This window comes from Pygocentrus nattereri, chromosome 10 (assembly GCF_015220715.1).
Source record: "Pygocentrus nattereri isolate fPygNat1 chromosome 10, fPygNat1.pri, whole genome shotgun sequence".
Lineage (NCBI taxonomy): Eukaryota > Metazoa > Chordata > Actinopteri > Characiformes > Serrasalmidae > Pygocentrus > Pygocentrus nattereri.
The window spans coordinates 19,937,858-19,954,897 of record NC_051220.1 but is presented as its reverse complement, the minus strand read 5'-3'; positions in this window follow the sequence as shown (position 1 = coordinate 19,954,897).

Sequence of the window (17,040 nt, the reverse complement as noted above, 5' to 3'; positions counted from 1 at the left end):
CAGTGAAGTGAGCACAGTGGGGTGATGTGGCTGAACTTGCGGAGATTGAAGATGAGCCGAGTTGCTGCATTCTGGATGAGTTGCAGAGGCTTGATGGTCTGCATGGGAAGACCAGCCAAGAGCGAGTTGCGATAGTCAAGCCTAGAGATGACAAGAGACTGCACTAGCACCTGGGTGGTCTCTCGGGTGAGGAATGGTCGGATCCTACGGATGTTGAGCAGGAGATATCTGCATGACCGAGTTAGGTTCTCAATGTGAGTCCGAGAATGATAACTGGCCATCCAGAACCACATCAAGACTTCTTGCCTCTACAGATGGAACAATCCGATACCTTGTATCCAAATAAACTGTCCAGGGCCTCTGGAAATAAAATAGCCCCACAGTATCACAGATCCACCACCATACTTCACAGTGGGGATGAGGTGCTTTTCTGCATGGCTATCTTTGTGTCCACACTAAACTCTGCTCTGGTGTTTGCTGCCAAAAATCGTCTATTTGATGCCTCATCTAAAAGTAGAACACAGTCCCATTGAAAGTTCTAGTAACTTTTAGTCAACTGCAAATCATTTCCTGATTAGTGCAGCTCAAGGACCTTTTGTTGTGCATCACTGCTGTTTTATCTGGTCTTTCTTATAATCAGAGGTGGACGAAGTACACAAATCATGGACTTGAGTTAAAGTAGAGATACCCACGGTAAAATATTACTGCAGTAAAAGTAGAAGTCCTTACTCTAGATCTCAACTTGAGTAAAAGTACAAAAGTATTTGCCTTCAAATGTACTTAAGTATCAAAAGTAAAAGTACTAAAAGATTAATTATGGCATTGATGTCCTGTTATCATTTTTGTAACAAGACTCGCTTCATGAACTCATTTTAGGTGAAAATCCTCCAGTATCTCTCTTGGTAAACCAGCCTTTTAATAGAACGTCATTAATTAGTGATGCTGATGTATATTAAAATGATCCTAAGCACAAAACACTGAAGGCAAACGGTTTCCATCAGGTAGAACCGAGTGGCTCTAAAATCACTTTTACAAACAAGCAAAGTTTCACTTTAAGATTTGTTTACAACTAAGTTCCAAGTTTAAGTTTAATAAAAACATGCTTTAAACTCAGGATCACACATGAGCTTCCTTTACTATATTAATCTGTAGGTCTCTGTTCTTAAACATAAACCAACCCAAACTAATTTACTATAAAATGAAAGTGTTTGTATGAATTCCGAAAAAAAGAAACATGCCAGTCACGACTGCATATGTGGACATATTTCTATATTGTGAACTATTTACTCAAAGTTAGGTTAGTTCCATCATTTAGCTGGTCATATGTGCTCCCAAATTTTTATGCTACTGCGCTGACGTTGAACTGCTGCACTGGGCCAATATGACCAACAGGTCAAAACAACCTCAGAACAAAGTGACCGCTGTGCCCTGATTGGAGTTCTTGCTTTGCACTTCTTTTGTTTTGACATGTTACATTTTTATACACACAAAAACCAAAAGGAACAACAGATTTCTCAAAATGTAGTGGAGTAAAAAGTAAGATATATGACTCTGAAATGTAGTGGAGTGAAAGTAAAAAGTCACTCAAAATGGAAATACTTAAGTAAAGTACAGATACACAAAAAAACTACTTAAGTACAGTAACTAATTACATTTACTTAGTTACTGTCCACCACTGCTTATAATAATGGATGACTGTGGGAATTTGGTCTGTGTCTCATCTTTTATATATTCCCTAGTGAATGAGAAAGTCATGGCTAGCCATTTAAGTGGTCCTAATCGCTGAGGTGAACTTAAAAACATAAAATATGAATGGCAATATACTTCAGTTACATTTCACTCTTAAGAAGTTCTAGGGGTACCAACAATTGTTTTGTTTTCTTAAAAAAGATTTAAGAAAAAAAAATCATGGTAAGATTTATTTTTTTCTTTCAGTCATTACACATTAAACAGAAGTTAGATTTTTGCTAATATTCTAAATGCAAGATCAAAAGGACAAGAAATTAAGAACATTTTTTACAGCTCATTTTGCTCATGATTACTAGGTGTCAATATTTGAAGAGGGCATTCAAGGTCAATTTCAGAGGTGTGTAGATTCTAAAAATTTACACAAAAATACCCTACAAAGTAGCTTTTATTTTTCATGCTGCAAAAAAATCCACTAAAATGGTGCATGTCACAACATTTAATTTCTTAATCTAATGTCCCTGCAAAAACATAGCTACACAGTGTCATAGGCGTTAGGCCCCACTCTTCCATAGCACCTCTCGTACTCTGCCAGACCCAGTTAGTTAATGTTACATGTTTTTTTAAATACCCTTACTGAGCACTGACATTGAAAAATAAACACTGCTTTCTGGCTATTGCTGATTTTGCACTGCTTCAACTTTTCCACAACCTACTTCTGTGAAATGGAAGTTTGATACATTGGGCCAAGTGAACTCACAAAGTCTTGCTATAGCAACTGCTGGCTCAACTTCTTTGCAGTCACCTGGACCAGCTGCTTATCGGTCACTTGAATTTGGGGACCTTTCTACAGCCATGCTGTTGTAATGGTGCTCTCAAATGTATATATATATATAATTTGACGTTAATGGTGCTTTCAGAGAGGTGCAAGATACCCATGTCATGGGCACTTATACACACCCATACCACGACAGACGCAGGCTTTTAAACTTTATGCTTGTAAACCTGGATGGTCTTTTACTTCATTAGCCTGGAGAACACAAATTCCCTTGTTTCCATAAGCAATATGAAAGCTTGATTGGACCCATTTTTTGCATTTTACAATTTCAGTCCATTTTAGATCGAGTCTAAAGAAGTCAGGAGTGTTTCTGAATATTGTTAATACATGGCTTTTTGTTTATTGACAAGGCATTCCTGAGCCCATGTGATGATATCCGTCACAGAAGCATGCTGGTTTTAATGCAGTGCTGTCTGAGGGATCAGAGGTCATGAGCATCAGTGGTGGTTTTTTGCCTTGCCCCTTAAGCACAGAGATTTCTTCAGATTCCATGAATCTTTTAATGATATTAAGCACCGTAGAGGGTGAAATAACTAAAATCATTGCAGTCACTCTTAGCTCTTGAGAAAGGTCCAACAAAAAAGTTTGTCAGATTCAGATGTGTTCCTAAACCACATAATTATTTGCACCTTTGTGCTCTTGGCTGTGCACAATTAAGAATAAATCCCAAATAAGAAAACATAAAAATGGTGGATTTTACATAGTAGACTAAAGGCAAGGATAGTGATGGATAGTGACAGCCTTATGAATTATGTTCACTGTGATTGGTGATGATTTCGTTCTGAAGAGAGCACTGAAAAGAACTACTGCTTTTCCCCTAGTACTTTCCATTTTAAAATAATGAATAAATTACTTTTTCCTGAAAGAAATAAAAGATGCAATCCCATTTCTGCATGAGACAAGTCATTTCTAAAGGAAAATTATTTTGAGCAACTACCCCAAAACTGTGTTGCTATACTACCATTACTACAGTGTCATTCATAAAAATTGAGCTATGCCACGCTTACTTGAACCAGCCAGACCTTCTTTTGAACTTAAACATGTGATGTGAATTCATAAAAGTTCATTTTAAAAAAATCCCACCAAATCCGACCCCAACTGCATTGGCTTTTGATTTAATATTTTAGGTTTTACAGAGGGGTTCTCAGCAGCTTATAGATTTATAACAAAAAACCAAACAGGTGATTCTGCATCAGCTCTTAATGAAATATGGAAATATGACAGACAGTCTCAGAGAGAGTAAAGGTGTGGTGGGTATGCGCTAAATTCCTTGCCAGTAAGGAGTCCAATGTAAATCTTTAATCTACCTTTTTGTCAAGGGGGATTTGCAACCTCTATATTTTGATGGCCCTACTCAAATCTACGCACATCAATCAGCTAAACATGAGCAAGTTAGTTACATGAGATACTTTGAAACTAAACAAACACACTTGACTCTTAATTTTAGACTAGGAGGCATTGCCATTCATTATTGTTTAGAAAAAATCAAACATGGATGAAGTCGAGACATGACTGAGTGGGCTCCCTCTGGTACACGGACTATACCCATGCTGATGTAGCATGCTACAGTCGTGTAACTACTGAGAGAGGCAAAGGGGCCAGTTGCATTGTGGCCGATGGTGTTGGGGGGCCATGTCTCACAGAAAGATCCAGTTTCTTAACAAAACACCTCGCCAGTTAGCTTCCATCAGCCCAACTAAGAGAGCCCTGATGTCTGTTGCTCTTCTTTTTATTCATAATGAAGCTCATCTATGGCAGAGGTGGACAGTAACTAAGTTAAATATAAGTTGTTACTGTACTTAAGTAGTTTTTTCATGTATCTGTACTTTACTTAAGTATTTCCATTTTGGACAACTTTTTACTTTCACTCCACTACATTCATATATCTGACTTTCACTCCACTACATTCATATATCTGACTTTCACTCCACTACATTTTGAGAAATCTGTTGTTCTTTTTGGTTTCTGTGTGTATAAAAATGTAACATGTCAAAACAAAAGAACTGCAAAGCAAGAACACCAATCAGGGCACAGCGGTCACTTTGTTCTGAGCTTGTTTTGACCTGTTGGTCATACTGACCCAGTGCAAGCACACGGTTCAAGGTCAGTGCAGCAGCATAAAAATTTGGGAGCATATACGTCCCTAAATGATGAACTAACCTAACTTTGAGTAAATAGATCACAATATAGAAACATGTACACATATGCAGTTTGACTGGCATGTTTCTTTTTTTCTGAATTCATACAAACACTTTCATTTTATAGTAAATTATTTTCGGTTAGTTTATGTTTATGAACAGAGACCTACAGATCAATACAGTAAAGGAAAACTTCTTTGTGATCCTGAGTTTAAAGCCAGTTTTTATTCAACTTATAAAGTAATCTTAAACTGAAACTTTGCTTGTGTGTAAAAAGTGATTTCAGAGCCACTCAGTTCTACCTGATGGAAACCGTTTGCCTTCAGTGTTCTGTGCTTAGGATCAATTTAATAGACATCAGCATCACTAATTAATGATGTTCTATTAAAAGGCTGGTTTACCAAGAGAGACACTGGAGGATTTTCACCTAAAATGAGTTCATGAAGCGAGTCTTGTTATAAAAATGATAACAGGACCTCAGAGCCATAATTAATCTTTTAGTACTTTTACTTTCGATAGTTAAGTACATTTGAAGGCAAATACTTTTGTACTTTTACTCAAGTTGAGGTCTAGAGTAAGGACTTCTACTTTTACTGGAGTAATATTTTACTGTGGGTATCTCTACTTTAACTCAAGTACAACCTGCAACATAATGTATTGACTTTCTAATTAAAATCATAAACAAATAGTCTAGTGTGAATGTATCATTAGAAGACAACAAGATTGCATAGTATGCCTTGAGAGTATCAGCTTGATTCGTGAGTAAACAAGCAAATGACAGTCAGTTTTTATCTATTGAAAGTCACTGTACGGAAGGCTCATTGCTTTGTGCTTTAGCCCATAAATAAGATCCTAGTTAAGCCATCACTTGAGAGCATCAACTTAATTAGAATATAAACAGTTCCTAGTTATGATACCTTTAGTTTCCAGATGTTAAAAGAACAAAGTGTGAATCACACTTTTAATTCACACTTTATTCATGAATCATTTCACTTTGTGAAAATAAATCAAAGTCATGGTTTATCTTGTCTTTGTACAACCCACAAGCTTTATCTTGGTCAGCGGAGCCATTTATGCGGCCACACAGGCTTAAATAAGCTTAAATATTGTAGGTGTCTAGAGGACAGGGCCTATTCTATGCATTTTTGTCTGCTTCCTGTATGCCGAATGTAATGAACACAACCTGAATACAAAACTGAAATGACACCACTGGCCAAGATCAAGCTTGTGGATTTGAAGAGAGACTAGATAAACCACCACTTTGCAGTTTGAAGAAACACAGTGTCTATGGGTTTCATACTAGATAGTCATAGATACAAAAGTATCTGTGGTCAACATTTATTCAAGATTTTATCAATTTGTTAAAAATACAGAGACCAGCACTTTAAAAAGTTGACATTGCTGTGATTTCTACAGTTAAAATTGGTCCATTCATGAATCAATAACTATACCTGAAAGTCATTTGTATTCATTGACCTAAGGATTAGTTCTCAAGAGAAAATGTGTATCGATCCATCCATCCATCCATGCACTGTACTTTGCTGCTTTGACTCAAGGCAAAGTGTATTTTAAAGCAATAAATAAGCCATGGTCTTAAGTGGCTTATAGATCTCTGAAGACGTCTCGTCATTTTGTAGTTGGCATTGAGCCCATATTTGCAACTTTTGGTCTAAGCTGATTTCTGTAAGGGAAAATGAAAACAAATCAAGTCATACATATGACCTCAGAAGTCATAAGATGGAACTTCCAAAGGGGACTTGAAGGCAGCATATTGCTTTTATAAAATGAAATGTAAAATGTTTAAATAATAACAATCACCATTAACAATGATCCATTATCAAGAAATGTAGAGGACAACAACGTTCAGTCATTTCTTTAACTGTTCATATTTTTTTGAATAATGAAATTATACAAAATTATAATGAAATTATAGCATATAGATGTGTTTAATGTAGAATCATTTGCCTTATATAGGAATTTGCTCAGAAATTAACAGTTACAAGTAAGTCCAAATTGCTGTGTTGTGTTAGCCTCAGTTTTTCTCACCATGGGTTTAACACCTGGTAAAGCAGATCTACCAAAAACACAGACATGTGAGACACTGAAACATGTAAGACATTTAACAGGCTATTGTGTAGCCTGTTATGCTGTCAACTCTTAACCCAGCTTTCCATGCAGCTCAGCCAATCCAATTTTAAGACCAGATCTATACATCAAAAAATTAATAATAATTGTAGCTCATTGCCACATAGCAGCTGATAATAGGCTATTCATTGAGTAAGGACGGACCTGGTCTGTTTTAAGAGCGCACTGGGAAAACAAGCTGCTACTGAAACAGGCAAAGTTAATTCATGCAGTAGCTTATGTTGGACCTGATGTTCTGATACCATAATATGTACTATGAAAATGATGACTGAATGACACATAATGCCGAAGTTATGGCTCTCTAAAAAGTATCATTTTGGCCAAAGGTTCCCATTAAAAGCTTGTACCAATCAGAGTTCCTCTGTATCTACAGCTCATTTCTTTCCATCTCCCCACAAAACCAATATGTACTAAGCACCAGCACAAGATGCAGCTCCCCACTAGCTGTTGACGTAAACCCCATTCAACACAAATTGTACAGAAAAGTGCCGCTGCATTTAGATATGATTCATCCAATCATCCAGCATCTAAATACAACTTTGAGCACGGGTTGTCATGGTATTCATGGTTATATGCTCATGGAGCAATTTGAAGTTCAACAGGTGATCTTTGACAGAGTGCCTTAAAGGACTGACAAGTGAACATGAACATGATCAAGGAAGCCATGTCAGGCATAGGTCTAGAGGGTTCCTCGACACTATAGCAATCTGACCTCCCTTTGACTGCATCTGTCCATCTCTCAGGATGGACATAAATTCAATAAACAAATTGAGTTAGTGCAATGTCATTACTTCAAATTGCCCAAGACTTAAACCTTTGTTTTGAGCCTCATTAAACATAAATTGCACCCCCCCACCCCCCTTAATATCAAATGATGGAGGGGTTGTTCCCAAAATCCAGGATTGTTCGGTAAGTCAGCCCTTAGCTGCTAGACTCTGCTGGGTTTTGAGGATTAATGCCTTAATTAAAACAGCATGATTTGTCTGCAAGATACTGACAAAGGCAAATTCACTAGTGGATGTTGTGTATTATGAACACGAACATCTCATTTTCAGATTTCAGATACAAGAATGTAAACTAAGTAATGGTATAGTATTATATTACACACTGTCAAAACTAAAGTCAGTTATGGAAACAGAATAGAAATAGAAGCATACCTTTTGGCAGGTGAGATCTGGCTCCAGTTTCTCTCCCATTCTCCTCCTTTTTGGCCAAGTTTCAGCTTGTTTTGGGGAGGTCAGTATGGGAGGCAAATCCTGCAAAAAAGGAAATGAAAATGAAAACAATAAAATGTAAATCTTTTTTTTTTTTTTTGCCATTACTTTTTCCAAACACCTGTGCAAATATCCTGACAAAATTGAAAATGAAATGAAATGCCTTCATCTGCAATTTCATTTTTCACATGAGCACAAGCCGTTTGTGACAAAAATAAAAATAAATTGAAAACCTCTAATTTGTCACTTCATTTTACTCATTATTCTGTTTTTTCACGACCAAATCTAAAATAAAAACGAAAACAGACAAAAGAAAACTCAAACTTCACTTTGGCTTTGGCTTTTCTTCATGAAACGCAGAATATGTGTCAAAACTAAAATGCAAAGTTTACTTTCTCATTTCTTTTTCATAGCAGTCGGCTACAAATCTGACAAAATTAAAATGAAAATGCAAAATTGATAAATCAACAGCAAAGTGACAATCTGTGATTCCGTTTTCGGCGCTGACACATTACATTACATTACATTTAGCAGACGCTTTTATCCAAAGCGACTTACAAATAATGAAGTACATAGAACAAACATAGTCAGGCCTTAAAGGAGGCCAGGGGGTAATAGCGGGGTAGAGAAGGGAAGGAGGGCAAGAAGGAGATGAGGTTGGTAGTGGTAAGATTTGCAAGAGGCGATCAGAGTAAGTGCTCCCTGAAGAGCTCCGTCTTCAGGAGTTTCTTAAAAATAGTGAGGGACGCCCCTGCTCTGACAGCGGAAGGTAGCTTGTTCCACCATTGGGGAATCAAGTATGAGAACAGTCTCGATTGCTTTGTGTGAATGTTTGGCAAAGCTAAGTGACGTTCATTGGAGGATCGCAACGGCCGGGCGGTGCTGTAAGCCTTTAGGAGCGAGTGCAGGTAGGAAGGAGCCTGCTCTGTTAACACCTTGTAGGCAATCGTAAGAGTTTTAAATTTGATACGAGCAGCAACCGGTAACCAGTAGAGCTCAATGAGCAGTGGGGTGACATGCGCCCGTTTTGGTTGGTTAAAGACCAGACGCGCTGCAGCGTTCTGAACCATCTTCAGTGGTTTTACAACACAGGCCGGGAGGCCCGTCAGTATGGCATTGCAATAGTTGAGGTGTGAGATGACCACTGCTTGTACCAAGAGTTGGGTGGCTCGTTGTGTTAGAAACGGCCGTATCTGTCTGATGTTGTACAGCGCAAAGCGGCAGGACCGAGCCACCGAGGCAACATGGTGTGTAAAGGAGAGTTGGTCATCTACCATAACCCCCAGGTTCCTAGCAACCTTTGTCTGGGAGAGTGAGAGTGAGTCGGTGGTTATGGTGAAGTTGTGTTGAATGGATTGTTTAGCTGGTATAACCAGAACACTTTAACTGTCAGAATGAAAAGGAGAATGAAAACTCACTTTTCATTTTCCAGTTTTCTGACTATCTGACTAACATGCAAATATATGTTAATTAGCACTAGGCAGGGTTACAGGATACATTTTAGGACATCCTCAGCCATTTGTGTCAGAATCGCCATCATTCCTCAAGATAAAAGACTTCGAGTCTCCAGAAAAAACACCGTCAAGGCTCAGATCTGGTGAAACTGAACATCAGATCAAATGCTGTCAGACCAAACACAAGCCTGACCGAGCGTATACTAGTTCGTATGACTTAGAAAACTATGGTGTATCTCGATATAAATGCCAGTGTAACATGTTCACAGTTTTCTCTGGGGCCGTTTGGTCACCAGATCTGAGACATGACGTGTTTTAACTCGGACGGCTGGGGCTGTCTTACCCCCTAGCCCCGCCCAGTGATAATTAACATATATTTGCATGTTGGTCAGATAGCAAAAGAAAAAAAAACTTTAAAATGAAACGTGAGTCTCCAGCAGGTGGCGCTGATGTTCGTTTTAATTTTCCTTTTCATTCTGACGGTTAAAGCGTGTCCAAGACGAAAACGGAATCAAGAACTGTCACTTTGCTGTTGATTTATCCATTTTGCATTTTCATTTTGTCAGATTTGTAGCCGATCACTATGAAAAAGAAATGAGAAAGTAAACTTTTAGTTTTGACACGTATTCTGCATTTCATGAAGAAAAGTCAAAGTGAAGTTTGTGTTTTCTTTTGTCTGTTAGCGTTTTCATTTTAGATTTGGCTGTGTAAAAACAGAATAATGACTAAAATGAAATGACAAATAGGTGTTTTCAATTTATTTTTATTTTTCTCACAAATGGCTTGTGTGTGAAAAATGAAATTGCAAAGGAAGGCATTTCATTTCATTTTCAATTTTGTCAGGATATCTGAACAGATGTTTGGAAAAAGAAATGGCAAAAAGAGGTTTGCAATTGCATTTTATGGTTTTCATTGTCGTTTCCTTTTTGGCAGGATTTGCCTCCCATAGGTCAGTGGTGGAGGACAAGCAGGCCTAATCCAAGAATGGGAATATGCAGTGGAAGCATTAGACAGAACATGATATTTCTTTATTAACCTATACGACTACGTAAGTCAGACTTTTTCCCAGTGAGAGTTGGACTCCGTCAGGGCTGCCCTTTGTCACCGATTCTATTCATAATTTTTATGGATAGAATTTCTAGCCGCAGTCAGGGGATGGAGGGTGTCCGGTTTGGTGACCTCAGGGTCACATCTCTGCTGTTTGCAGATGATGTGGTCCTATTGGGGACATCAGGCCGTGAACTTCAGCTTTCACTGGATCGGTTTGCAGCCGAGTGTGAAGCGGCCGGGATGAGGATCAGTACCTCCAAATCCGAGGCCATGGTTCTCACGCGGGAAAGGGTGGAGAGCCCTCTCTGGGTCGGGGATGAGCTCTTGCCTCAAGTGGAGGAGTTTAAGTATCTCGGGGTCTTGTTCACGAGTGATGGTACAAGGGAGCGGGAGATTGACAGGCGGATTGGTGCTGGGTCAGCAGTGATACGGGCTCTTTACCGGTCTGTTGTGGTAAAGAAAGAGCTGAGCCATAAGGCAAGGCTCTCGATTTACTGGTCGATCTACGTTCCCACCCTCACCTATGGTCATGAGCTTTGGGTAATGACCGAAAGAACGAGATCGCGAATACAAGCGGCCGAAATGAGTTTCCTCCGCAGGGTGGCTGGACTCTCCCTTAGAAATAGGGTGAGAAGTTCGGTCATCCGGGAGGGACTCGGAGTAGAGCCGCTGCTTCTTCACGTCGAGAGGAGCCAGTTGAGGTGGTTCGGGCATCTTGTTAGGATGCCTCCTGGACGCCTCCCTTGGGAGGTGTCACAGGCAAGTCCACCGGGGAGGAGACCCCGGGGAAGACCCAGGACACGCTGGCGTGACTATATCGCCCAGCTGGCCTGGGAGCGCCTCGGAATCCCTCCCAGGGAGCTAGTGGAAGTGGATGGGGAAAGGGAGGTCTGGGCTTCATTGCTCAGGATGCTGCCCCCGCGACCCGAACCCCGGAGAAGCGGAAGATGATGGATGGATGGATGGATGGATGGACGACTACATCATATGGGTATACTGTTTTAAATGTTGTTCTATACTTTTCATCAGGTCCAACAGAGACTGGTTACCAATACCTGTTCCCGGGAAAGCCACCTTCCTGCAGACTTTAGCTCCAACCGTAATCGACCCCATCTGATCCATCTAATTATCACCTTCAGAAGTGCTTGATTTGCATGGTGTCAAATTCAAGTTGGAGGTAAAACCTACAGAAAGGTACACTAGTGTTCAAAACTTTGGAATCAACAAGTTAGAAATCACGGTTTTTAATAAAATAATAAAAAACACTGTTGCAGATACACTTATAACCTGATTGTTAAGACACGTCTATTGTACACAGAAGGCTTGGTTACAACTAAACTCTACCATTTGCTTGCTTGCAATATATGATCATAGATGGATGCAAATGCATTTTTTCAACGTTCGCTAGATATTTAGCATTAGTGAAAATCCCAGAGAACCCCAAAAAGTGCTCTATTGGATCTTTTAAAATAATTCCTTTTAAATAGACATCTCTAATATCCTGAATGACTGTAATGCATACAGTAAAATATCACCTGTTTGCTTATGCAGTATCTCTGACAATATAAATGTAACCTTTTAAATAGCCAAGAGTAAGGCAGTCTACATTATGGTCCATGTAGTTACTGAATAATAGGCCTTAGGATGTTATAAGACTGGGACTTTTTTTGGGTTAACCTATTAAGTAATCTGCTGTTGAGAAATGCCAGCAGTAGGTTACGGTAGATGTCGTAAGTCAGTGCCTGAACAACCACTTGACCTTCTCATCACTTTCAGCAAGGTTTATTTTGAATTGGTGACATTACAGAAATTTCCAACTTCAGTACTACACCGTGGAAAGTACTTATCTCTGGAAAGATCACTGGTAATAGTGGGGATAGTTTAAAAGTCAAAGCCAGATCTAGTTCTTCCTTAGTGTACTGTCAATGCCCTTCCTCTGGTCAGTACAGTCCTTGGCATTACCTATCTGCTGCATGCTCAGCTGGCTGAGTGAAACAGTTCTGCTCTGTTCTTCCATTAGTATGAAATCTCATTACACCAAGCATTAAATAAAAGAGAGAAGAACCGGAGTTCCATAATCAGCATTAAACAACAAGCTCATGATTACAGCCTCCCTGCACTCTGCATCTTTTAATATAATTACTAGCTCCTGCAGTGTGCTAATATTTTGCAATCACTAGAGCCATATCAAGACAGCTTACATAGACGTCTCAAGTGGCAGGCTGTGATGGACTCAGCTAGCAGCCACACCACAAGCCAGGAAATTAGCCAGTCGGGCTGCAGATAGCAGAACAGGTGAGTGTGTTATATGTGTTATGTGTAACAGGTGAGTGTGTTATATGTGTTATGTCTCCTCTTGGACAGTCTGTCCACTTGGCCATCTTTTTAATAGGCTGTTATTTCCAGTTATGAAAGACCAGACTCTTACCTACTTAAACTGAAAAAGACCTACAAACACCAAGCTTATTTTCAAGCTAACGTTTAACAAACATATTTGAAATCACTGGCAACGTTGAACAATAATGGTATTGTTAGTTTGTTGTTGTTGTTTTGACTCAACACACAAAAAGTATCAGGTGTTGTTCTATCTTGTACATGTGCACATACACTCACCAAGCACGTCATCAGGAACACCTCTTTTTATCTACACTCATTGAGCTCATTCACCAACCCTTCTTCAGAAGCAATTTTTTTGAGACTCATTTATTTTCCCAAAGACTGACATTAACCAATGTTTTCTTATTTGGGATTTGGTCTCAGGTAAGAATAGAATCTATACACACTCAAGAGCACAAAGGTGAGAACAATTCTCCGGTTTAAGAACACAGCATGAATCTGGCATCGACTTTTCCTTGGGACCTTTCTCAAGAACAAATTTACAATTACAGACTAGTCCAACTGTTTCTCTGCATACTTTGTTAGTTCCCTTTTGCCCATACAGGACCCTCAAGGTGCAGATATTATCTAGGTGGTGGATCATTCTCAGCACTGCAGTGACAATCAGATGGTCATGTTGTGTTGTTGTGTTGGTACAAGTGGTTCAGACAGCAGTGCTGCTGGAATTTAAGCACTGTGTTCACTCACTGTCTACTCTATTAGATAAGGTCAGAGACGCTCAACTGTTGCACAGTTTATGTGGGTCATCCTCTAGTCTAGTGGTTCATCAGTGGTCACAGGATGCTGCCCATGAGACACTGTTGGCTGACCATTTTTGGTTGGTGGACTATTCTCAGTCCAGCAGTGACACTGAGGTGTTTAAAAACGTCAGCAGCACTGCTGTGTCTGATCCGCTCATACCAGCACAGCACACATTAACACACCACCACTACCGTCAGTGTTACTGCAGTGCTGAGAATGATCCCCCACCCAAAAATTACCTGCTCTGTGGTGGTCCTTAGGAGGTCTTGACTACTGAAGAACAGGGTGAAAGGGGGCTAACAAAGCATGCAGCTAAACAGATGGACTACAGTCTGTAATTGTAGAAATACAAAGTGCACATATATGGTAATTGGAAAAGATAAAATGGACAGTGAAGGTAGAAGTGTCCCTAAAAAGTGCTCAGTGAATGTGTCTCCAAAACAAGGGGAGTTTTTTTTTAACCATTCACACCTGTACCAACAAGTCAATTAACCCTATTTATTGAAGGGGGATTTCCCATAATACAGCCACCATGTCGAAAGTTATGCCTTTCATATTTCACTCAGTGAACTGTCTTGAGTTTGGGCAGAATATTTTGTATTCAGTACTGATGGCTGAATAATGAATACATTGTCATACATTTTGTTAAAGTATTCAGAACACATTCAGTGATAAGTTCATAATAATGTTTCAGTTATAATTTGCTTCTTTCAGCTGCTCCCTTTAGGGGTCGCCACAGCGGATCATCTGCCTCCATCTTGCCCTATCCATTGCCTCCTCTACTTTCACAACAAACATCTCCATTTCCACCTTCACTACATCCATAAACCTTCTCTGAGGTCTACCTCTTCTCCTTCTACCCGGCAGCTCCATCTCCAACATTCTTTGCCCAATATATCCACTATTCCTCCTCAACACATGTCCAAACCATCTCAACCTGGCCTCTCTGGCTTTATCTCCAAACTGCTCCACCTTCACTGTCCCTCTGATCTGCTCATTTCTAATCTTGTCCATCCTTGTCACTCCCAACGACAATCTCAGCATCTTCATCTCCGCCGCCTCCAGCTCAACCTCCTGTCTTTTAGACAGAGCCACAGTCTCCAAACCATACATCATAGCAGGATGCACTACTGTCTTGTAAACCTTCCCTTTCACTCTTGCTGCTATCCTTCTGTCACACATCAGCCCTGACACCAGTCTCCACCCACTCCATCCTGCCTGCACCCTCTTCCTCACCTCTTTTCTACACTGTTGCTTAGCACTTGAACGAAGGTCTGAAATTCTTAATTTTTATTGTCACCTGCTTTGGTCATGTGGAGCTTCCTTGAATGTCTGATCACTTTTTTTTTACTGGGCTGAAAGCCTCACCTGAATGTCCCTCTCACCATCCTTAAGATACTGATGCCTGCATGGACTCTAACTAGAATTATTAGCTATTATTTCGCCTGCTTTACAATATACTGAACTCTATACATATTCATACCAAGATATCGTTATGACAAGCTAACAGCAGTCGTTGAGTGTTTTTAGTAAGTCAAATTATCTCACTATACTGGCAGATAACTAGTTTTTTTTCCCACCATATTTCTTAAAATAAGCAAGATTAGCTACATTAATAGCTATATGTTTTGATTAAGGATAATTTGACTTGTCAAGAAGGATTTGCAGTGTAACAGCACTTTCATAGATCTATTTCTGATGTTAGGCCTCCAACAGTAGGTAGAAACTGTAACAAGGACAGTAATCACACGCTTACCTGTCAATAATAGCAATGGAGCTATTTCATAACACTATCTCTCATTTGTTACTCTTATAGGCCTCTAACAGTAGTCAGAAACTAACAGTGACTGTGACAGGAACACTGTAACACTCACTAGTCAGTAACAGTAAATGGTTTTTCATGGAGATGTTTCCTGTGTTACTCTGATCCTCTAACAGTAGACATTATATAGACAGTTATATTATTTTTTTAATGTAAAATATTGTACATTAATTGTAAAATCTTAGTCGACTAGAGGAGCATGGGTTCCCTTTTTGAGTCTTGGTTCCTCTCAAGATTTTCTCCTCTTGCTCTCAGAACATTTTTCTTTGCCACTTGGCTCGCTTATATTGGGCTTGGACTCGGTTTTTCTGTACAGCTGGACCATACAAATGAATCTTGACTTGACACTACTGCTAATACAATCCTCAGAGCAAGACAGCCGCCAGTAAGTAAATGTGGGATACTTATTGATAATGTCACAAGATTTCTGTAAATGTGTTCTGTATTGAACATACTTATTATATAATGTAATTTATATGTATTTTTTCTGAACTAAATCATTTTAAGTACAGCAAAATTAGAGATCTGTGGAATCAAGAGATTTTAACACATAAAATATTGAAAATCAAATCAAATTGTGTCTTGACTCAAAAATGATACTGAATGTAAAATGTGGGCATATGGGTGGCTATACTCCTAGCACAATTAGGTCACAGTTACTTTTATGGATGGCTATAGCTAAAGTTTGCATTTTTGATTGGGGATACATCAATAAATTAACCAATTCATTCTCAATTTAATGAGTGTGCCCATAAGCTGCATAAGAGCTGTGTCACTATGATTGATAAAAGAAGTTATGAATTATTTTAGTACAGGACAGTCAATCACAACAGATCTCAATTACATATGTAAGTCTTAAGGACACACCAACAGCAACAGCCTGTTTCATTACAGATAAAGAGGGATTTTAGAGATGAATGTAGAGATGAATACAGAATGTTTTTGGTTCATAAAACCAAATGTTAAATGCGGACCTCGAGATAATAATAAAATAAAATAAAAATGTAGGATATGGGCTTTTTAAGTAACCCATCCAACACTATATAACACATACGCAGAGGATAAATGGGCCTTGATGAGCAAATATCACATCCTTTCCCACTCAAGACCACCCTTTCTGTCATTATTGCACAATATTTGAACCAATGTAGCTGGCCTAGTTACGTGCTACCTGTGACTCATTAGTCATGGTGTAAAGCATCTCAGCCACCAGTATGCTCTTTAAGAAATTCAGCTTAGACATAAGACCAATTACATGGAGATTTATTGAGCAATTAGATGCAAGATCACCCCTTTTATACACTAGTCAGTTTAGATTTCACTGTAAGATGCCATATTTTCCTGTTACTCCCACTTATTCATTACATTGTAATGTAACTGTTTACTGTAATGTTTATAAAACTGCAGGGGTTTCAGTGTCTGGTTACGATTAATCATAAGCAATAGCTGCCAAAAGCGACATCAGGAAATAATGCTCATTTGTTCAGACACATTTCATCTGACTCATTCCACTCGGTTGCGCGTCTGGCATCACTCTGTTGTCAGATTTCTTTCA